At 43.5% G+C, this 24,121-nt stretch overlaps 2 pseudogenes across 2 annotated transcripts; both read right to left on the bottom strand.

The window, feature by feature from the left end:
• Positions 6,162–10,723, bottom strand: LOC108637664 (annotated as a pseudogene). Its single transcript, XR_001919219.1, has one exon. The product of XR_001919219.1 is annotated as an SWI/SNF-related matrix-associated actin-dependent regulator of chromatin subfamily A member 5 pseudogene (transcript).
• Positions 7,137–9,840, bottom strand: LOC108637665 (annotated as a pseudogene). Its single transcript, XR_001919220.1, has one exon. The product of XR_001919220.1 is annotated as an SWI/SNF-related matrix-associated actin-dependent regulator of chromatin subfamily A member 5 pseudogene (transcript).

Genomic DNA, 24,121 nt, shown 5'->3' on the forward strand with positions numbered 1-24,121 from the left:
TTTATTTTTGGCTGTTCTGGGTGTTCGTTGCTACAGGGACTTTAGTTTCAGTGAGCAAGGGCTACTCTTTAGGTGCTGTGCTTGGGCTTCTCATTGCAGTGACTTCTATTGTTGGGGAGCAGTGGCTCTAGGGCTCTCAGGCTTCAATAGTTAAGGCACTTGGGCTCAATAGTTCTGGTTCCTGGGCCCTAGAGCATAGGCTCAGTAGTTGTGGAGAACAGGCTTAGTTGCTCCATGGTATGTGGGATCTTCCCAGGTCAGGGATCGAACCCGTGTCTCCTGTGTTGGCAGACGGATTCTTTACCACTGAGCCACCAGGGAAGTCCATGTGTCACTTTTTATAGGATCCATGTTTTGGGACGTTATTAGTCTAGTTTTATTATACACATACATACACACATATTTTAAAATAATGTATATCTGTATTTATTTTTAGCCTATGTAATGTTTGTAACAGGCTTCCCAGGTGGCTCAAGTGGTAAAGAATCAAACATAGGAGCCTAGTGGGTTATAGCCTATGGGGTTGCAAAGAATCAGACAGTTGCTTGCTCAGAAGCAACTAAGCAAGCGTGAACTTAAGTATGAAACCATCTTTCCCTAACAAAAGAGCCATTTAAGATCTGTTTGCATTTATGTTTCTATTACAGACTGCTAATGATATATCCCAATACTTTATTTATATTAACCTTTTATTGGGGGCAAAGTGGGGATTGTGGTCCTGGGAAGAGCACTTCAGACAGCTCTGAGAAACTGCTCCAAAAAGGCAGGGAGGAATGTCTGTACATCTGTGATTTTGGTGAAGGGGGAATACATGCAATCAAGCACATATTTTCCCAGAAGCTTTATGCTAGTCACAAGGAGCAGGTGTCACCATGAAGGATTTAAGTGCTTATCTAGATATGAAGGTGGTGCTAATGGTTAAGAACATGTCTGCCAATGCAGGAGACACAGGAGACACAGGTTCTATTCCTGGGGCATGGCAACCCACTCCAGTAATCTTGCCTGGAGAATCCCATGGACAGAGGAGCCTGTCAGGCTACTTTCCTGCCAGTCCATAGGGTCGCAGAGTCAGATATGACTGAAGCGATTTAGCACACACACACAGATATGAAGAGCTATGAGAATTGGCCTCATAAAATCGGCTCCTGAAAATATCTAACTATCTGAAGACCTGTCCTGCCAGTTTTTCGCAGAGCACAGAATGCCTCATTTCTGCTCACCACCCTGAATGCCTTTCAGGGGGGTGTTGAAAATCAGCAGCTGCAGCAGCACATGATTTAATCCTTGTAGAGTTAAATGGCAAGTGCCCAAGGCAAGTGAAAATTGGTAGTTGACGAAAGTATCCCCCTTTTAGCCCATGTAATGCTTTTAGCCTCACTTTGTATTCGTTTTTTTATCACTATTACTATTCCCTACTTTTCATTTACCTAACATAGCTTTGTCTGTGGTTTTTAATGTATATTTTCTTTGTCGTTTAACTTTCTACTTCAAATTTTGAATGAGTAATGTATTTACATGTTTAGACAATTAAAAATACAAGAAAAAAAGATATTCAGGGGAAAATCTCCCTCCATTCTCCATTATTTACCTATCCAGGTCCCACTCCTCCCTTCACCCCTAAGCCAGAAAGTGGTTTTATTATTTTTTCATGTATCCTTGAGTTTCCCGGCAAACACAAATATTTCTGCTTATTTTCCTTTTTTAAAAAAACGCAAACAAAACATATATACACATAATCTTGCATTTCATCATTCAGTTGTAGCTTGGGGATTTTTCTTAATTAGTACATTGCCAGTTTCCTCATTCTTTCTAGGGGCTACAGAATAGCCCATTATATCAAGGTACCAGAATGTACTTATTAATCCTCTGTTGGTAGACATTTGGATTGTTTCCAATTTTTGCTGGTGCAAGCAATGCTGCAATGAATAACTGTACATATTTTTTGTCCACGTAGGAAAATTTCACAGAAATACTGTTACTAAATCAACAGGACTGTGTGTTTGTAAATTTGATAACTACTGCCAAATTGCATGCCATTGGGATTGTCCCGATTTACCCTCCCACCAGCACTGTATGAGAGACTTTACTCCTTCATAGTCTCACCAACGCTGTGATAGCAAACTTTGAGTTTTGCCAGTCTGATAAGTGAAAAATCGTATCTCTAGGAACTTGAATTTGCATTTCTATTATTTTGAGCATGTCTTTTCATAACAAAAGAGCCATTTAAGATCTGTTTGCATTTCTTTTTCTATTACATCCTTTAGCCATTTTTCTCTTAAGATTGTTGGGCTTATTGATTCTGTCAACTGAAAATATAGTCACAACCTGAAAGTAGATGGGAATCTACTTTGATGGGAATGTTTAGGACTCTGAGCCTGAGAAACAGCATCTCAGTAGTTCTGAGAAAACTGCTCCAAGGAAGCAGAAGAGGGAGTCAGGCTATATATATACAAGTTTGCAACAAAGGGAGCAGGTAGTCAGAAGCATATCAGATATCAAGTTAAGGAACTCAGCGTTCTGTGTGTGGGAAGATGCACGCCTCTGGGCTTACTCAATTCATTTCTTTCATTTGCACCTCAGCTTTGTTGTTGCTCAGTCACTCAGTTATGTCTCACTCTTTATGACCCCATGGACTACAGCACACCAGGCTTCTCTGTCCTTCACTATCTCTAGGAGTTGACTCAGACTCATGTCCCTTGAGTCGGTGATGTCATCCAACTATTTCATCCTTAGTTGCTCCCTTCTCTTCCTGACCTCAATCTTTCCCAGCATCAGGATCTTTTCTAATGAGTCAGGTCTTTGCATCAGGTGGCCAAATTATTGGCGTTTTAGCTTCAGTATCAGTCCTTCCAATGAATATTTGGGGTTGATTTCCTTTAAGATTGACTGGTTTGATCTCCTTGCAGTCCAAGGGACTCTCAAGAGTCTTCTCCAACACCACAATTCAAAAGCATCAATTCTTCGGCACTCAGCCTTCTTTATGGCCCAACTCTCATATCCGTACATGACTATTAGGCTGCTGCTGCTGCTAAGTCACTTCAGTCATGTTTGACTCAGTGCGACCCCAGAGATGGCAGCCCACCAGGCCCCTCTGTCCCTGGGATTCTCCAGGCAAGAACACTGGAGTGGGTTGCTGTCTCCTTCTCCAATGCATGAAAGTGAAAAGTGAAAGTGAAGTCATTCAGTAATGTCCAACTCCTAGCGACCCCATGGGCTACAGCCTACTAGGCTCCTCTGTCCATGGGATTTTCCAGGCAAGAGTACTGGAGTGGGGTGCCATTGCCTTCTCCAGACTATTAGGCTATCTGGGGCCAAATTCTGTTTCCTCATTCACCTTAAGGAGTGGCAGATGGTTGCTTCTTGCATTTCCCCAGCACCTCAGCAATCACTGTGGGGGGTGGCAGCATCTGCTGGATCACAGTTTTGGGAGACTTTATTACATTTGGAGGCCAGAAATTGCTGATGGCTGTGACTTTTCTTGTTTATTGATATGGCAGGAGATATTTTCATTTCACAATTCCTATTAGCTTTTTGTACTTTAGGAAGATTGTCTATTTCTGTGCTCTCTGAATTAAAAATATTTTTTTCCAATTTATCATTTGTCTTTTGAATTTACTTAGGTTTTTCTGTTTTTATTTTTCTGTGGTTGAATTGATCAATTTTTTTCTCCTATGGCTTTTGAGCCTTAATTAGAAAACACTTTTCTGTCATGGTCCGGACACACGGGTTGGAAAAGAATTTCCAGACATGAGACAGAATGAGAGGGAAATAAAGGTTATTAGAATGGGAGACACTGTTGGAACAGTGGGCCAGCTCAAGGGTGAACTGACCTTTGAACAGGGGTCCTTAGTCCACTTTTTTACTCATGGTACAAGGAGTGGGATAGGGGTCTTGGGGGTCTTTTGCTGATTGGATGAGGCATGTATACTGGGTAGGGGAAGAGTAAGGCAAGTACCTTCTCCCTGTGGGGTAGGAGGGGAGACAGGTTATACTGCTTAGGAGCACCTGAAATCTGTTAATAGTTACAACATGGGGAGAGAAGGATGATATGGGTCTGGTTTTTCCATTCCTGCATTCCAAGACCCTCTTTGGTTTTATCTGTTCTTTAGTCCTTGGGTCACCACATTTCTTACTCCAAGATCATTTCCCCATGTTTTCTTTTAATACTCATGTCTTAGTTTTCACATGTACATCTTTACTACACCTGGATATTCTGTGTATTTGAAGTATTTCTTATAACCAGAATATAGTCTAGCTGAATTTTATTTTTGAACTTGAGACTGTGACAATCTTTGCTGAGCATGGCGTAATTTATTTATATCTATTTCATAACTGATGTAGGCTCACTTTACTTCTTTATATTTGTGTTTCCTTACTGCTTTGTTTTCTGTTCTTTGCTGTACATCCTGGATTTTTCTCGTTTTTATCTTTTATAATGATTTAGAAAATGGAGCTCCAGTTTGTAATTTTATAAGCTTTTGGATTGTCGAGCACATATGTTTAAATTTGTATGTATCCAGCTGCTGCTGCTACTAAGCTGCTTCAGTCGTGTCCGACTCTGTGTGACCCCATAGACGGGAGCCCACCAGGCTCCCTGGGATTCTCCAGGCAAGAACACTGGAATGGGTTGCTATTTCTTTCTCCAATGCATGAAAGTGAAAATTGAAAGTGAAGTCACTCAGTCGTGTCCGACTCTTAGTGACCCCATGGACTACAGCCTACCAGGCTCTTCTGTCCATGGGGTTTTCCAGGCTACTAAAGTCACTTTCGAGTTCGATCCCTGAGTTGGGAAGATAGCACTTGTTGATTATGTGCTAGACACTGTGCTGGCTGATTTCCAAGGGTCTCTACTTTTTTTTTGGCCACATTGCAAAATGTGGGATCTTGGTTCCCTGACCAGGGATCAAACCTGTGTCCTCTGCATTGCAAATCTGGAGTGTTAACCACTGGACCACTAGGGAAGTCCCAGTGGGTCTCTACTATTCGCTGCATTTTACAGACAAGGAAACAAAAGCTAAGAGTGCTCAAGCAGCCTGCCCAATTTTTTTTTTTTAAAGGTTGAGTGCTTGTCACATGTCCAGTACTACTGCTGCTGCTGCTGCTAAGTCGCTTCAGTCGTGTCCGACTCTGTGCGACCCCATAGACCGCAGCCCATCAGGCTCCACCGTCCCTGGGATTCTCCAGGCAAGAACACTGGAGTGGGTTGCCATTGCCTTCTCCAATGCTTGAAAGTGAAAAGTGAAAGTGAAGTCGCTCAGTTGTGTCCGACTCCCAGCGACTCCATGGGCTGCAGCCTACCAGGCTCCTCTGTCCATGGGATTTTCCAGGCAAGAGTACTGGAGTGGGGTGCCATTGCCTTCTCTGTCACGGGATCTTCTTACAAAGCTTGCATTCTGCTTAAAGAGATAAAATTAACCCACTTAACACAATGGGAAGATACTCTAGGACTAACAAGTAAGGAATGAAAAGTTTAGTAAGAGTTAAAGGTCTTTGTTATGACCTGGAGTTTGGTGTTAGCCTGCCCAATTATTAATGATCTCCTGTGGATGATGCAAAATTTAATAGGCTTCAGGTCATCAGGGCCACCCCTGGAGCTAGAGTGGAAGATATCTCACTTAAAACGACACAGCTGAAAAGGCGGGAGGAGTGAATTCTTCAAATCCCCCAAAGATTTAAAATTCCCACAGTGTATTTCCTAAGGGCCTCACAATCCTGTGGTATCAACTCTTGAATTTATGCCAGTCTGCTAAGTCTAAGTCGCTTGCTTCAGTCGTGTCCGACCCTTAGCGACCCCATGGACTGCAGCCTACCAGGCTCCTCGGTCTATGGGATTTTCCAGGCAAGAGTACTGGAGTGGGGTGCCATCGCCTTCTCCGATGCCAGTCTGATAGTGAAAAAAATCACGTATCCTGTAGTTTTGGTTTGCATTTCTCTTAGAGAAATAAGCATCCTTTGATGTTTTCAAGGCATTTGCATTTTCATTTCTATAAACTGTTCACATTCTTTGCCCACTTGGGAGGCATCCAGCATATAACTACTGTATCAGAGCTTCCTGGGGTGTGTTTGTTTTGAGAATACCAAGCAGATGACTTTCAGAGGTTTATTCTGCTTCTTACAGAAAATCATTTCAGGGATCATAAGTTCTTTTTTTTTTTTTTAAGGATTATAAAAGTTATATTTATTCACGATGCTACATTTATTGCATTCCCTTAGAAAAATGGAGAACTATTTATGTACCCAATTTGCACATATAAAACTTTATACAAATTATGTGTAGCACATAAAGGCCTCTGGTACAGCTAAAATCCTGACACTACAATTTGGGTAATCCTGCTTCAGGGTCTCCAGTTTATCAAGTCTGTCCATAGAAAATAAAAACTGGAATTAAGTCATTCCTGCTGTTCACACTTAGAAATTATTTTAAATATAATAAAATAAAATTTTCAATTACTCTAAAACCCAAAAAAGGTTAAACCCGAAGGGGATACATTTTGTTACCAATTTCAATTTAACAGTATGACAAATTGACACCTTATTTTGGCTGGGTCTTTTGAAAAAAAGAAAAAAATCATCGTAAGTTTTGACATTATCTTTCCAAGTTGTGGCTGCTTCAGAAGTAATTTGTCAAAAATATTTACCAAACAATTAAAAATAATAATAATAATATCCTTTTACAAAATGGTACAATAACACCTTAAGGAACCAGAAAATACTAAATGTCTTTGGCTATACAACTAAAAGGCCATTCTTCCAAACAGAATAGGGCATATTCATCACCTCAGAACTATAGAAACAGCGCAACAGAAATATGCATAGAATTTAATGAGAATTTGTCTTGCCTTTTTTTCCCATTCTACCCATAATATAAGCAAGGAGAATGCAATGTACATAATCTTCCTGGATGAAACTCAATAGCACTACAAAGAAGATACCCAAACTTCTGCAAAGGCAAAGTGAATTAAAACAATTACACAACTAAGTGAAGACTGAAGGGACAAGTGTTATCTGCAATTTTCTTTTTTTAACTTGTTTGCTTCCTTTTAAGCGTCACAGGTATAGAAATTATAGCTCATAAACAAAGTCACGATCCTCACAAATGGAACTATAATAGAAAAATAAATCAAATGAAACATTTATTAATAAATGAAGCCTATTTTATTACTTCAAGTGTTAATGATAAAAAAATTTCAGCACAGCTGTTGCATTTAAAAAAGTGAAACTACATACTATGTCTCTAGCTCGGTAAACAGATGAACCTGATGTCGTTGAATGACATAACAATTGAGCATTGTACAGTACATCTTATGAAGACCCGTAAATTAAAGAACTACTGGTTTAAAGTTAGTGATTATGAAACAAATATGTATTCATAGTTTCAGCTTCTTTTTTCTTCCTCGGCCATCAGGTGCTCCATCCATTTTACGTTTCTGTGTTGAAGGTTTGGGTCCTCTTTTCTTCTTCTCTGCCTTCTCCTTTTCTTCTAGTTCCATATTTTCTCTTTCAATCAAGGTAATTAAGGTGTTACACCTCCTCTGGAGTTCCATTGCGGTTCTGGACTTTAGAAACCAGTCGAATCTGAACTGAGGAGAGTTGCGAATACACTGCCGCAGCTCATCATACACATTTTCCTTGTCGAATCCAAGCTTGTGAAGCATACAGATCAGGAAACGGTCTTCCTCTTCAGTGTAGTTTTTCCCTTTGTTAGTACCATAAGATATTCTCAGCTGATGAAAAGGTGCTTTGTACCGTCCGATCTTCGTGTCAAGTGCTTTTTTGATGCTAATTCTCCTCTGAATTCTCGCCTCTCCTCTCTCGATCTGAGCCATAATCTTTTCTATGTCCTGCAGCTCATTGCATCTTTCCCAGAACACAGCTGAGTATTCAATGACTTCTTCTGGAGTTTTTCCCTCTACTTCTCTTGCTATATTTTCAATATCATCACGACCCCACTTCTCATTAGCTTTGATAAACTGGTTAAAATCTCTCTTATTCCAATTGGTAAATCCCTGCGTCAGAAGCTTCTCTTTTTCCTCTAACTCTTCATCATTAAGGGGTTCAGCTTCATCAATTTTAAGCTGTTCTTCCTTCTGTGCCTGTGCTGCATTTGGTAGGTCAGGATTTCGAGGGACCTTATTACCAATTGTTTTTCTGTAATACAGAATTTCTTTTTCCAATAATTCAAATAGACATGGAGGAAAGAACTGGAAATCCTGAACACTGGGTTGTTTTGGAGGTCGAGGAGCCTTGGGTGCTTTAGGTTCACTGACGCGAAGAGCTTCCCTGAAATAGGCATCGACAGCATAGTTGGCTTTTCTTTCTCGTTTAGGAGGCTCAATCCACTCTGTGAATGCAATCTTTTGTTTTTCTCTGTAATCTTCTCCTTCAAAGTTATAAACGCTTGACTCTGTATCCATTGTAAAATTTCTAAGTGAGTTTTCACCCATCTTGGAGAGCTTTTCATTCATCTCTGCAGTCTTCTTTGCACCTCTTTCCAAAATACCATCAATATCCTCATCAGTAATCTCACTCTCCTTTGAAGCAAATACATGTGTTGCCCCATGCCTTATCATTTGAAGCATCTCATCTTTTCCAATTTTGTTCAGATTCTGATCCACAAGTCTTCCCTGCTGGATGACGATGGAATCCAGTCTGAGCTTCATCTCGGCACGCTCCACTATTCTTTCTTCTACAGTGTTGTCAGTTATGAAGCGGAACACTCTGACTGTCTTGGTCTGTCCAATTCTATGTGCTCGGTCCATAGCCTGAAGATCTACTTGGGGATTCCAATCTGAGTCATACAAAATCACAACATCAGCAGTAGCAAGATTGATGCCAAGACCACCAGCTCATGTGCTTAACATAAAAACAAACTTTGTGCTGTTTGGTTCATTGTACGCATTGATGGACTCTTGTCTCTCATCATGGGGTGTCTGTCCATCCAACCTACAGTACTCATAATTCCTCCACATGCAATTATCTTCCAAAATATCCAATACCCTGGTCATCTGACTGAAGATCAGTACTCGCGAACCTTGTTCTTTTAATTTAGGGAGCAGTTTGTCTAACACCACCATTTTGCCACTGTTGGTAACCAGATGCATGTCCGTTGTGTAAGGTGGACCCGGTTCAGCCCCATCAAAGAGATAGGGGTGGTTACAGCATTTCCGCAACTGCATCAGAATGTTCAGCAGCCGCATTTTGTCCATCTTTCCTGCAGAGTTCAGTATATCTATATCCTTCATTAATATCCGAGTATACCATTCCCTTTGCATTTTGCTAAGACCCACATAGATTTTTACTTCCTTCTTTGGAGGTAAACTCTTTTCAACATCAGCCTTAATTCGACGAAGGAGGAATGGACGCAAAACCATATGAAGCCTCTCAACTAGCTTTTGATCCCCAAGGCAATTATTTGTATCAAACCAGGAATCGAAGTCATCAGCTGAATTAAAGACATCTGGTAACAAAAAATTAAGAAGTGACCAAAGTTCATGCAAGTTGTTTTGAAGAGGTGTTCCAGTTAATAATAGTCGATTTGTAGTCTTGAATTCCCTCACTATTTCTGACAACTTGGATTTTTCATTTTTGATCCTGTGAGCTTCATCAATAACCAAGTATCTCCAATTAAATTTTTTGAAAACAGACTTCTCTTTAATAAGCATTTCATAAGAAGTTACACATACATCCCATTCTCCTGGTAACAAAACATCTCTGACAAAAGCAGCCCTCTGTTCTTTATCGCCTATTAAACAAACAGACCTAAGTGTTGGCACCCATCTCTTGAATTCACTCATCCAGTTGTGTAACGTAGACTTAGGCACCAAAACCATGTGAGGACCAGGAATGTTTCGATAGTGTTTCATGTACCCAAGAAGAGAAATTGTTTGAAGCGTCTTTCCCAGGCCCATTTCATCTGCAAGGATACCATTGATGCCATTCTCATACAAAGAAATGAGCCAATTTAATCCTCGGACTTGATAATCTCTCAGTTTACCCCATTTGACATATGATGGAGAGTCTTCAAACCGAGTGCAAACATTGGTTGCTTTGGAGCTTTCTGTTAATAATTCTTCATCTTCTTCTTGCTCTGTTCTTCGGTGTCGATAGTCGCCAACTGATAGCAAGTTCTGTTTCTCATCCTTGTTTATTCGTGGGCGCCCTGGTTTCATCTTCAAAGGTGAGGTTGGAGTCTTCTGAGCAGCAGGCTGAATGAAATGTGCAAACAGTTCTGTCTGCTTTAATAAATACTCAAACCTATTTGCCCGGTCAGTTTGCATTTTTTCTTCATAGGTGGGATCTGGTTCTTGGATTTCTTTTTGCTTTCCAGGAGATGCATTGTCAAATACTTCCTCCATCTCCGAGTCCGCGGGGCCGGCACTGGCCACGGAGGGAGCCGCCTGGGCTGCGACGCCCTCGGGGCCGCCTTTGTTGCTGCTGTTGCTCCCGCTGCCGGCGGCCGAGGCTGCGGGCTTGGAAGGCGCGCTCTCGGGAGGCGGGGGTGGCGGAGGGTCGGCCGCGGACGACATGATGTTCCGTCTGCGTCACCCGCTGCTGCCAGAGGCCGGGTCCGGCAGGGAGGAGGAGGAGGAGGCCTAGGCCTGGGTGGCTGCGTCGCAACGAGCAGATGGAGAAGCGAGAGGACTACCTGAAAGCCCCCTGCGCCGCGGCTCGGCGACGAGCCCAAACCAGGCCCAGCAACCTCCCCCTCTGGTCGCCTTCCTCTTCCGCCCATAAGTTCTTTATCTGAATCTTCAGAACAATTTTCTTCCTCCCATGTAGGACCTTTTCACAGGCCTTGTGTCAACTGTTTTTGTTCACTCTTGCTGCACTAGGCAGAGAAAATGCCAGGCCAGGCACTGCCTCCTGTCCCCCTCAGCTTGATGTTGCATCGCTCAGTAATGGTGGCGGTCTCAATTCCACTATGAAACAGACATTGTAGACACAAAAAATAGAGAAACTGATGGAGCTTATTAGGGAATTATCACCACTGTCATCAACAATAGCTGGAACTTAAATATCACTATATTTGTATCTATATCTAGATATAGATTATCTATTACGTATACCATAGTGAGTGAAAGTCCCTCAGTCATGTCCAACTCTTTGTGACATCATGGACTATAACAGTTCATGGAGTTTTCCAGGGCAGAATACTGGAGTGGGTAGCGGTTTCCTTCTCCAGGGGAATCTTCCCAACTCAGGGACTGAACCCAGGTCTCCCTCATTGCAGGTGGATTCTTTACCAGCTGACCCACCAGGGAAGCCATACCACATATAGTACAATATATATTATATAATATATATTATGGTACAATATATATTTATATATATGTATATATATATGCTAAGTTCAGTTCAGTTCAGTCGCTCAGTCATGTCCGACTCTTTGCGATCCCATGAATCGCAGCATGCCAGGCCTCCCTGTCCATCACCAACTCCTGGAGTTCACTCAGACTCACATCCATCAAGTCAGTGATGCCATCCAGCTATCTCATCCTCTGTCGTCCCCTTCTCCTCCTGCCCCCAATCCCTCTCAGCATCAGAGTCTTTTCCAATGAGTCAACTCTTCGCATGAGGTGGCCAAAGTACTGGAGTTTCAGCTTTAGCATCATTCCTTCCAAAGAAATCCCAGGGTTGATCTCCTTCAGAATGGACTGGTTGGATCTCCTTGCAGTCCAAGGGACTCTCAAGAGTCTTCTCCAACAGCACAGTTCAAAAACATCAGTTCTTCGGTGCTCTGCCTTCTTCACAGTCCAACTCTCACATCCATACACGATCACAGGAAAAACCATAGCCTTGACTAGATGGACCTTAGTTGGCAGAGTAATGTCTCTGCTTTTGAATATACTATCTAGGTTGGTCATAACTTTTCTTCCAAGGAGTAAGCGTCTTTTAATTTCATGGCTGCAATCACCATCTGCAGTGATTTTGGAGCTCACAAAAATAAAGTCTGACACTGTTTCCACTGTTTCCCCATCTATTTCCCATGATGTGATGGGACCGGATGCCACGATCTTCGTTTTCTGAATGTTGAGCTTTAAGCCAACTTTTTCACTCTCCTCTTTCACTTTCATCAAGAGGCTTTTTAGCTCCTCTTCACTTTCTGCCATAAGGGTGGTGTCATCTGCATATCTAAGGTTATTGATATTTCTCCTGGCAATCTTGATTCCAGCTTGTGTTTCTTCTAGTCCAGCGTTTCTCATGATGTACTCTGCACAGAAGTTAAATAAGCAGGGTGACAATATACAGCCTTGACGGACTCCTTTTCCTATTTGGAACCAGTCTGTTGTTCCATGTCCAGTTCTAACTGTTGCTTCCTGACCTGCATATAGGTTTCTCAAGAGGCAGATCAGGTGGTCTGGTATTCCCATCTCTTTCGGAATTTTCCACAGTTTATTGTGATCCACACAGTCAAAGGCTTTGGCATAGTCAATAAAGCAGAAATAGATGTTTTTCTGGAACTCTCTTGCTTTTTCCATGATCCAGCAGATGTTGGCCATTTGATCTCTGGTTCCTCTGCCTTTTCTAAAACCAGCTTGAACATCAGGAAGTTCACGGTTCACGTATTGCTGAAGCCTGGCTTGGAGAATTTTGAGCATTACTTTACTAGCATGTGAGATAAGTGCAATTGTGCGGTAGTTTGAGCATTCTTTGGCATTGCCTTTCTTTGGGATTGGAATGAAAACTGACCTTTTCCAGTCCCGTGGCCACTGCTGACTTTTCCAAATTTGCTGGCATATTGAGTGCAGCACTTTCACAGCATCATCTTTCAGGACTTGAAATAGCTCAATTGGAATTCCATCACCTCTACTAGCTTTGTTCGTAGTGATGCTTTCTAAGGCCCATTTGACTTCACATTCCAGGATGTCTGGCTCTAGATTAGTGATCACACCATCATGATTATCTGGGTCATGAAGATCTTTTTTGTACAGTTCTTCTGTGTATTCTTGCCACCTCTTCTTAATATCTTCTGCTTCTGTTAGGTCCATACCATTTCTGTCCTTTATCGAGCCCATCTTTGCATGAAATGTTCCCTTGGTATCTCTAATTTTCTTGAAGAGATCTCTAGTCTTTCCATTCTGTTCTTTTCCTCTATTTCTTTGTATTGATCGGTGAAGAAGGCTTTCTTATCTCTTCTTGCTATTCTCTGGAACTCTGCATTCAGATGCTTATATCTTTCCTTTTCTCCTTTGCTTTTTGCCTCTCTTCTTTTCACAGCTATTTGTAAGGCCTCCCCAGACAGCCATTTTGCTTTTTTGCATTTCTTTTCCATGGGGATGGTCTTGATCCCTGTCTCCTGTACAATGTCAGGAACCTCATTCCATAGTTCATCAGGCACTCTATCAGATCTAGGCCCTTAAATCTATTTCTCACTTCCACTGTATAATCATAAGGGATTTGATTTAGGTCATACTTGAATGGTCTAGCGGTTTTCCCTACTTTCTTCAATTTGAGTCTGAATTTGGTAATAAGGAGTTCATGATCTGAGCCACAGTCAGCTCCTGGTCTTGTTTTTGTTGACTGTATAGAGCTTCTCCATCTTTGGCTGCAAAGAATATAATCAATCTGATACTAAATTTACACACACACTGATATATTTAGTTCTCACAACAATCAAGATTGGCATTATTACTATTCCCATTTTACAGATGACAAAGTTGGGCACAGAGAGGTTGGGTTACTGCCCAAGCTCACACAGCTAGTAACTGATGGAGCCAGTACTCTACCATGACTTTCTGGCCCTAGAATCCATGCTATCAATTACCCTGACTGGCTTAGAAGATAATCCTGTGTGGTTGGGGCTTATGGCCAAAGGTCCATCTAGTCGGTGCTGCCCCTGGGTCCCTGAGAGAAGAGTAGGTAGTGGGAATTAGTCTGTTTATTTACTTAGAAAAGAGAACTATCGGGTCTTCATTCATTCATTTGTTAAAATCCTATCATTCATTCATTCAACAAGTATATATTAAATGTCTCCTACATGCCAAGCCTTGTGCCAAGTGCCAGAGACACCAAGATAAATTCTAGACATGGTTCTTGCCCTTAAGGAGCTTTCAGCAAAGGGAAGTGGGAAGCACATGGTCAGTTAATGGCACAGTATGACACATGTTATTCTGTTTTAGAGGGAGAAGCCAGTGATGTGTCAGCCAAGAATGTTTCTCAATCTGTTCCTGTCTACCATCTACTTAGTGCCATTCCTCCCTCATACTTTGTGTGTGATTTTCTCTTTATATAGTATCACAGCAAGTTTTTGTATTTTTGCTTATCCTCCTGATCACCTCGGAGGGAATAGATAGTGCAATTATCAGTCATATCTACCCTAATTTTTTTTCATCCAATAAACATAGCCTTGTTCCTGTGAGTGAAGGGGGGCCAGGAAGGGTTCTGAGGAGGAAGACGGGCACTTTAGAATGAGAACTCTGGCTGTACTGTGGGAAATAAATTGAATGGGGGAGTTGAAGCAGGCAGTGCAATAGTTCAGGTGGAAAATGAGATCTGAACAAAAGTTGTGGCTGGGGAAAGGGAGAAGGGTATGGATTCAAGGAATATTAAAGGAATGAAATTAAAGGGATTTGCTAATTCAGTCAATAGTGTTTAATGAGCAACTACTAAGTGCAGGCACTTTGCCAGGTGCCAGGAATACACCAGAAAACAAGTCCCTGCCTTCATTCAGTCTAGAAGAAAGAGACAGATAACTGGAGTTTTTACAATAAAAGATAATAAATGATGTGACAGGGGAAGTACAGGACACTGTAGAAGAGGGGGACCTGCAGGGAATGAGGGAGGAGTCGAAACTGATGCCGGGATTTCCACCTTGGGTGCAGGAGTAGATGGTGGCATCATTAGCTGAGCCAGGGAACCCAGGAGGGCAGAACCCTGAGGATGTCTCTCTGAGTCCCCCAAGCCCAGGACAGGCAGGAATAGGGGAGGTGGTGAGCAAATGACTAGTGAATGAATAAATAAATGAATGTGGGCTTGTGGATCCTCCCCAGCCCCCAGTCTGACCCTGGAAGAGGAAGATGGGGAGTAGTACAGAAAGAAACTTGAAGTTTCAAGAAGCCCAGTGGTTACTCAATGCCCACAAACCACTGACTCTTTTCAGTTTCCCAACAGGCCATATGTGGCTGCTGTGACTCCCTTGATGTCTATCACCCAGAGCCGGGCTGCCTTGACTCAGTGTACTTGGGGCCTGGGCAGTAGGCAGACTCCGCATACCCCTTAGTTATTTTGAGGCCACCAGCCTGGGCCCCACAGATTGTTAGAGGCAATGAGTGGGGAGAGAACCGGCCTTGCAAAGTCCTTGGGTACGTGTCAGCAGAGTTAGAGGCCCTTCTTCTGTCTCCCACATCCCCTGTGTGCCCTCTGTCTCAGCATCAATCTCCCAACTCTGGGTCTGTCTGCCTCCATCGAAAGGCAGGGATTGGCCGATCACTTTCTGTATCCCCAGCACCCAGCCCAGACACCCCGTTCTCCCTAGCACGTGATAGAACATGTGTCATGAGTTAGTTCAGAGCGCTATTCCTTGATCTCCAGGGGTTAGTCTCCTTGACCCTCAGAAGAAGTCCCACCAGCAGCCACACAAACACCAGTCCCATTCTTGGCATGTGGCAAGGTTATGTTCCTGACTGGGTAGGCTGAGGCTCTGAAAGCATCTGACCAGGTGGGAGAAGGTACCACCTACTGCCCCATCATTCCTTCCCTGACCCTGTCAATATCTGAGAGTCTTAGAATTGTGGAATCTTAGAATCTGAAGGACAGAAAGGCCCTCTGTGGTCATGACCTCCAACTACCCTTTTGTGAAATCTCAACTGTCCTGTCCAGGCTCTGATCACAGTGCCCTTGGCAATGGGAACTCACCCCAACCTAGGACCTGAGACCTGCCTTTTGTGATTTCTTTGAGGGTCTCCTTAAGCCCACACAGACCCCACCTGCCTGCAGGGCCCAGAACAACCCACCAGAGCCAGGGCTGGGCATGTTAGTGGGGTCTCTGCAACACTTATCTCCAGCTCTCTGCCACCCCTGAGAGATAAGGAAGTGAGCAGGAGTTCCTTTCTCCAAGGCCACAGTTAAAGTGTCATTACATGCAGTAACCAAACCATCAGTGGAGCTGCATCAAGGCCAAGAAGGACAAGAGACAGGCCACCCTACCAAGCAGAAAGCTGAAGTGTTGTAGGCTATTTTGAGATTGTGTGCAATTGTGGTTAAAAACACCTCTGTTATGTATGAGCTGTATAACCTGGTGCTTAATCTTTCTGACCTTAGTTTTCCTGCAGATAAAATGGAACACTGACCTGGTGGGCTTGCTGTGTGGGTTAAACAAATGTATGCAAAGAATTAGCCCAGTCCAGCACTAAGGAGGCATTCAGTGAACCAGGTTCTCACACAGCAATATCCAGGGACCACATGAGCTGTACACACTGCCTCACACACACACCACCCCTGGCTCCCCAGGACTCAGATCTGTCCAGGCTGATGGCTGACTGCAGTGCCACTGGGAAAAGAGAGGCCTGCTCCATCCTGGCCATTGCCCAGTGCTGTTTGGCATGCTGTGCCAGTCTTGGGGTCTCCCTGCCCCTCAGGTCCTTTCTACCTGAGCATGGGCTAAGGCTCTCCTTCCTGTTCTTGAGTCATTTATTTCTTTCACTCTTCAAACAAAAGTCATGTGTTTATTGAAGTTTTCCAAGTACCTGGATGGTACTGTATGCCAGCCTAGGAACTGTGCCCTGTTTGGGGAGGTCCACCCATAACTGACATTAAAATTTTGGTGTGTTTTGTATCGGAGTTTTCTGTGCATTGCAACCTAGTCATAATGTATGTATAACTGTATCCTTTGCTTTTTTAAAAAATTCACCATAATGGCATAAAATATTTTCCTGCATAAAATATATTTTCCTGGAATTTTACCATCTAGTCAGTTTGGTGTTTTGTTTTGTTCCTGCACTGCACGGTTTGTGGGATCTTAGTTTCCCAACCAGGGATCGAACCCATGCCCTTAGCAGTGAGAGAACACAGTCCTAAACACTGGACTGCCAGGGAACTCCCTACAACCTCCCTACAACTCCCTGCAGCCAGTAAAATTCTACCCCGTTGATTTCAGCTCACCATTCTAACAAAAATCCTTAACTTGTGTTGAGATTTAGCTGCCTCTTCCCAGGATAGAATGGTGCTGGTTGTCACCCTGGAGGAAAAGAGAGAAAGATGAGGAGAGGAAGGGGTCGGAAGTAGAGGTGAGGAGATGAAATCACCTCCTCTGGAGGTTCATTCTTCTTGCCCCTCTCTCCCCCTCAGGCTTTATCTGTTTCTAAGTATTGAAACCACCCCCCCGCCCCCACTGTCCCCGAGTCATTTGGGCATAGCTGATATCCTTCTCTTTCACTTTCATCAAGAGGCTTTTTAGCTCCTCTTCACTTTCTGCCATAAGGGTGGTGTCATCTGCATATCTGAGGTTTTTTATATTTCTCCCAGCAATGTTGATTCCAGCTTGTGCTTCTTCCAACCCAGCGTTTCTCATGATGTACTCTGCATAGAAGTTAAATAAGCAGGGTGACAATATACAGCCTTGACGGACTCCTTTTCCTATTTGGAACCAGTCTGTTGTTCCATGTCCAGTTCTAACTGTTGCTTCCTGACCTGCATATAGGTTTCTCAAGAGGCAGGTCAGGTGGTCTGGTATTCCCATCTCTTTCAGAATTTTCCAGAATTTATTGTGATCCACACAGTCAAAGGCTTTGGCATAGTCAATAAAGCAGAAATAGATGTTTTTCTGGAACTCTCTTGCTTTTTCAGTGATCCAGCAGATATTGGCAATTTGATCTCTGGTTCCTCTGCCTTTTCTAAAACCAGCTTGAACATCTGTGTATTGCTGAAGCCTGGCCTGGAGAATTTTGAGCATTACTTTACTAGCATCTGAGATGAGAGTGAAAAAGTTGGCTTAAAGCTCAGCATTCAGAAAACGAAGATCATGGCATCTGGTCCCGTCACTTCATGGGAAATAGATGGGGAAACAGTGGAAACAGTGTCAGATTTTATATTTTGGGGCTCTAAAATCACTGCAGATGGTGATTGCAGCCATGAAATTAAAAGACGCTTACTCCTTGGAAGAAAAGTTATGACCAACCTAGAAAGCATATTCAAAAGCAGAGATACTACTTTGCGAACAAACGTCCGTCTAGTCAAGGCTATGGTTTTTCCAGTGGTCATGTATGGATGTGAGAGTTGGACTGTGAAGAAAGATGAGTGCCGAAGAACTGATGCTTTTGAACTGTGGTGTTGGAGAAGACTCCTGAGAGTCCCTTGGACTGCAAGGAGATCCAACCAGTCCATTCTGAAGGAGATCAGCCCTGGGATTTCTTTGGAAGGAATGATGCTAAAGCTGAAACTCCAGTACCTTGGCCACCTCATGCAAAGAGTTGACTCATTGGGAAAGACTCTGATGCTGGGAGAGATTGGGGGCAGGAGGAGAAGGGGACGACAGAGGATGAGATGGCTGGATGGAATTACTGACTTGATGGACGTGAGTCTGAGTGAACTCCAGGAGATGGTGATGGACAGGGAGGCCTGGCGTGCTGCGATTCATGGGGTCGCAAAGAGTTGGACACGACTGAGCGACTGAACTGAACTGATGTCCTTCTGAATCGTTCCCCTGTTCATTCCATATGTCCTTCCCTGAAAGGAAGGGAACTCACTTTCTGGTGGGTAAAAAGCCTCCTTTTTCTGGGCCCCAGTCCTGCAGACCCTGGGCAAAAAAGACTCGGCTCCAACCTCCCTGCCCTCTTGTCACATGGCCTGGTTTCCAGGCCTCTGTCGTCCAGTTACCTTCTCCTGACCCAGAGCACACGCCAGCATATCCGAGAGGCCCCAGAGCTCCAGGTGGGTCTGGCTGGTGTGCAGCAGAGTAGGGCAGTTATCTCTCTCTGAATGCTACATCTCTCTGTCTTTTTTTGGTCTGTTTTTTTGCTTTGCCATGTGGCATGTGGGATCTTAGTTCCCTGACCAGGGCTGAACCCACACCCTCTGCACTGGAAGTGTGGCATCTTAACCACTTGACCGCCAGGGAATTCTCACTGTGTTAATGCTATCTTCATTTGTTCATTTGGTAGCTATTGCCTTGGCTCACGTAGAGTTGTGGTCAGCTCAGACTCTGAGCTCATTTTTGCATTGTTGTTGGTAAACCAGTTCACCCACATCCTATTCCTGGATAATCATTTGAAGAAACCAAAAAAAGGCTTGATACTTTGCTCTCTTAGGACACTTGAATTGTGATTTTTTTAACTCTTCCTCTTGGCTTCTTGTAAGTGAATTTGATACATGTGTGCAATCTTCATCAAAACCTACTGATAAGATGAGAACCTGAACTGGGCCCAAGGCAGGAACCCTCTTTACCACAGGCCCTGGTCCATAACCAGAGCTGCTACATAAGTTTGACCAGCTTCCTGAAAACTTGTGAAGATATATCACCTTCTTTAAAAGTCCAATCATGCATAGCTAAACACAAAAGAACTGAAAACAGGTACAAAAACAAATACATGAGTATTCATAGTAGCACTATTCACAACAACCAAAAGGTGGAAACAGCCCAGATGTCCATCGATGGATGAATGGACCAACAAAATGTGGTATATACATACGATGGAATATTCCTCAGCCATAAAAGGAATGAAGTTCTGACACATTCTATAGTACAAATGAACCTTGAAAACATTATTCTGTGTGGAAGAACGCAAACACAAAAGGTCACACATTATTGGATTCCATTTATATGATATATCCAGCATCGATGTGGGGCTGAGAGAGGGAAACAGGAAGTGACTGTTTGGTGGCTCTGGAGTTTCCTTTTGGGGTGATGAAAACATTTTGGAACTAGAGGGGCGGGGGTGTTGTACAACACCGTGACTATATAAATGCCACCGAATTATGCAATTTAAAGTGGTTAATTTTATGTTAAGTGAATTTCACCGCAATATAAAAAAAAAAACATCTGCAAACAAAGCATCTGCAAAAGAAAAAAGTCCACTGCTTTCAACAGACAGCCTTGTGCCAAGTATTGGGGCAGCTGAGATGGACGAGACCTGCTTTCTGTTAAAGCTGGTAACCCAGCTTTTTGGCCTTTGACGCTAGCAGGTTGCTACCTCCTGAGATTCGCCTCCCTCTCTGTGGATTCTCTCACTGGTTACCACTATCACCGCCAGGCAGACTTCCAGGGGTGCTGCCCCCCTACCCCGTCTTAGCGAGCTGGGTTGGTACACACAAAATGCATCCTCTTAGTGACTTTGAAGCGGGAAACCCGACAAACATAACCTTGGTCATGTGATAAAGGTTAACAACCACAGTAATGAGTCATGTTGATCGAATGTACCTTGCTCTGATGTGATGAGAACAGCGCTTCCAAAAAGAACTCTGAACTCCAGTTTAACCATGAGAAGAACATCAGGAAAACTCAAAATGAGAGACAGTCTACACAATTCTTGACCAATACACCTCAAAACTGTCAAGGTCATCAAAAGCAAGTGACGTCTAAGCAACTGTCCAGACCAGAAAGAGTGCAGGGAGGCATGATAACTAAATGTGAGGAGGAATCCTGAGACAGAAAAAGGATGTTAAGTAAAAGCCAAGGAAATTCAAATAAAGTATGGACTCTGGTTAGTTAAAAATGTACCAGTATTTGTTCATTAGTTGTGACAAATATAAGATGGTCCAATAGAGGAAATCAGGTAGGGGTATATGAAAATCCTCTGAACAATCTTTGCAACTTTTCTGTAAATATAAAACTATTCTTGGGACTTCCTTGGTGGTCCAATGGTCAAGACTCCATGCTTCCACTTCAGGGGGCACAGGTTCGATCTCTGGTTGGGGAACAAAGATCCTACATGCCATACCGCACAGGGGAAAAAACCAAACTATTCTTTTAAAAACTTGATTTTAAAAGATTGTCTTTCAAGTGTATGCTTTAAAAATCCTTACAAGGGCTATAACAAGGCTGTTCAGATAGAAATGGCAATGAAGAAATGAACAGAGTGGTATGTGACCTACTAGTTTGGTGTAACAGATGTTCTCAAGTGCGAATTGACCCCAGGAAGAAAAATAAGGGCTTACCCTACTTTCCAAGCCCCTCACCAGCCTCTTCCTGACTTGGAAGTCCCCTTGTAGACACCAACACCTTTAAATATCTAGACTAACAAACGTCTCTTGGTGAATGTCACACTGCACTTGAAAATATGTGAGTTATTTTCAAATATCTTTTGATATTGATTTCTAACATAATTTTACAGTGATAAGAGAACTGACTCTGTATGATTTCAGTACCTTGAGACCATGACTTTTTTGTACCTTGCTTTATGTCCCTTAATATGTTCCAGTGTCTCCTAATTTATACAGTCTATGGGAACTTGAATAGAATTTGTACCTGTTGTTGTGTGAAAACTGTATAATTCTTAATTATGTTGAACTGGTTCATAGGGCTTTTCAGATCTACTGTATCCTTCTACTTTTCTGTATATTCATTCTATTAAATTTTGAGAGTTTGATATTGAAACTCCAACTAAAAATCTTAATTTATCCACTTAAATAATTGTAATATATAGTGGAACTATATGTAACTTTGTTTTGTTCCAAGTCTCCTATAAATGCATTATCATACTTTCATAATTTAAAAAAGAAAAAAGAAAAAAAATCAGACTGAGTCAGGGTTTCACTTCCATGTCAAAGACCTCATAGCTGTTCTGCTTTCCAGGCCCTGGTCCACTCATCTTCCCTAGGGGGACTTAAACCAGGAAGAACTTTAGATGAGATGCCTCACTGCCTTTTCACAGGTGTAGTCTCAAGGCCTGATGGTTATGTTCTAAATCAACAGTAGAATGATATCTCAGTCCTACACAATATCCATAGATACTCCCACCCATTAATCAGGGATTATTTCCTCCTCTACTGAGCAAACATTCCTCCATTTGGTACATGATGATACCATGGATGCCTTTGAACAGGCCCTTTCTCAAATATAAATGCAGGGTGGGGCACTGTAGAGGCTAAAAGGAATGGTTTAGAATGTACAACCCTGGATTCAAACCCTGATTCCATTACTTATTAATTTATTTAAACCCTATGATCCTCAGTTTCCACAACTGTAAAATAAAGATTCATAATGTCTATTTTATAGAATTGTTGGAGGAAGAGAGAATTCATGTTATGTGCTTAGCACAGAGCTGATATAAGGTCTCAAGTTCCTGTCAAGGTTCTTGGATGGAGCTAAGAAGTCCACAGGCTCCAGGGAAGTGCCACCTGCTGCCAAGACCACCAATCCATGGGTGATACAGAAGCCAGAATAGAGAGAGAGGACTGGCTGGATACTGGAGCCAGAGGGAGAAAAGGAATGGGTAACAAAGGATCTATCCACAGATAAACTGAACTCCAAGAGTTACTGGTGAGGAGACTGGCACAGAATGGCTCTCAAGGCCTCAGGCATGTCCATGTCCAACAGTACTTTATATTCTCCAAGGCCATCATCAGGTGAATCATTGTGAAAACCACCCCCCGTCCCCCACCCGTGAGGACTTGCCCTGCACCAGGCACATACCTGGAGAGGACTGCAAAGTCCAGGAGGTCCAACACGTGGGTTGACTTGAGCTCTGAGAATACCCCTGTTGAGCCAGACACTAGCCCTTTAATTGAAGGACTGTGAGGAGGCCTGTATGGTACACTCAGGGGCAGCCAGGGTGGCAGAACAGTCAGAAGTCTCTGGGCATTTCAGCCTCAAATCACACCCTGGTGCCTAACACTGCCTGGCACGCAGTAGGTGCTTACTGAGGACACAGATGAGAGAATGGAATGTCCCTCTCCTCAAGTCCTTCACAGTCTGGCAGGGGAGACATGGTATACCACAAATCCATGAGGTATCTTGCCCAGAAGTAATCCTGAATCGTGGCCACTGAATACCTTGAGGGAGCAAAGCACTTGCAGGGCAATGCATAGTAGGACGGTGCCAGCCTGGGCCACAGAGGACGAAGGCTTTGTCTGTGCAAGGGGCCCAGCTGCCCCAGCATTGCTGGGGAGCGCATGACTCAGGGTAGGCAGGGCTGTGGGCTGGAGGAAGGGTGGGGCACCCTGGGAAATCACCAATGAACCCCAGGAGGAGCCAGCCTCACCTCTACCTTCCTGATTCCTTCTCTCCCTTATTGCTTCCGGGCAAAGGCCGCTGCAGAGCTCACAAGCAACAGCTTTGCCAGCATCTGCAGCATAAATCGGAGAAAGCAATGGCACCCCACTCCAGTACTCTTGCCTGGAAAATCCCATGGACAGAGGAGCCTGGTGGGCTGCAGTCCATGGGGTCGCTATGAGTCAGACACTGAAGCAACTTAGCAGCAGCAGCAGCATAAATAGCAAAGATCAGAAAGGGATAAAGCTGGAGTGAGCTTCTCAGTGCAGAGAATAGGCAACATCTCAGAGCATACTTTAAAAATAAGGGTGCCTCAGTGAAATAAAAGCTTGATCCTCAGCACTGGCTAAAGTTGTGTTAAAATCCTGGTTTAGCCTAGACGTCTAGCTCCTGAACTTCCTGCTTCTTTAATTTGGGCTTTGGAGATTATATCTGTAGGGGGCCTGGTTCACTGAGTTGGAGCTCAGTGCCTGGTAGGTAAGACTTCCCCAGTGGCTCAGTGGCAAAGAATCCACTGCAGTGCAGGAGACACAAGAGACGCAGGTTCGATTCCTGGGTCGGGAAGATCCCCTGGAGTAGGGCATGGCAACCCACTCCAGTATTCTTGTGGGAAAATGCCATGGACGAGAAGCCTGGCAGGCTGTAGTCCATGGGTCCCAAAAAGCTGGACACGACTGAAGTGACTAAGCACGCACGCCTAGTAGTTAGACACTGCCCGTCACTGTCACCGCACTGTTCCACACCATGGTGTGAAGCAGCCTGGATAATCAGACGCTGAAAGCAACAGGGGCCTCCGTGTAGGGCAGAAAGCCACTCACCTTATCTAATATTGCTGAGCAACTGTTTTCACCTACTAAAATTGGCCCTGCAACACCTGATGCCCTGAGCGTGACTGGTCCTCCGAGCCAGCTGGGAGCAGCCGTCCCCTTCCTCAGTTCTCTATCAAACCATCTTCTGTGTGGCGTTCTCAGCCCA

Source organism: Capra hircus, chromosome 15 (genome assembly GCF_001704415.2).
Source record: "Capra hircus breed San Clemente chromosome 15, ASM170441v1, whole genome shotgun sequence".
Taxonomy (NCBI): domain Eukaryota; kingdom Metazoa; phylum Chordata; class Mammalia; order Artiodactyla; family Bovidae; genus Capra; species Capra hircus.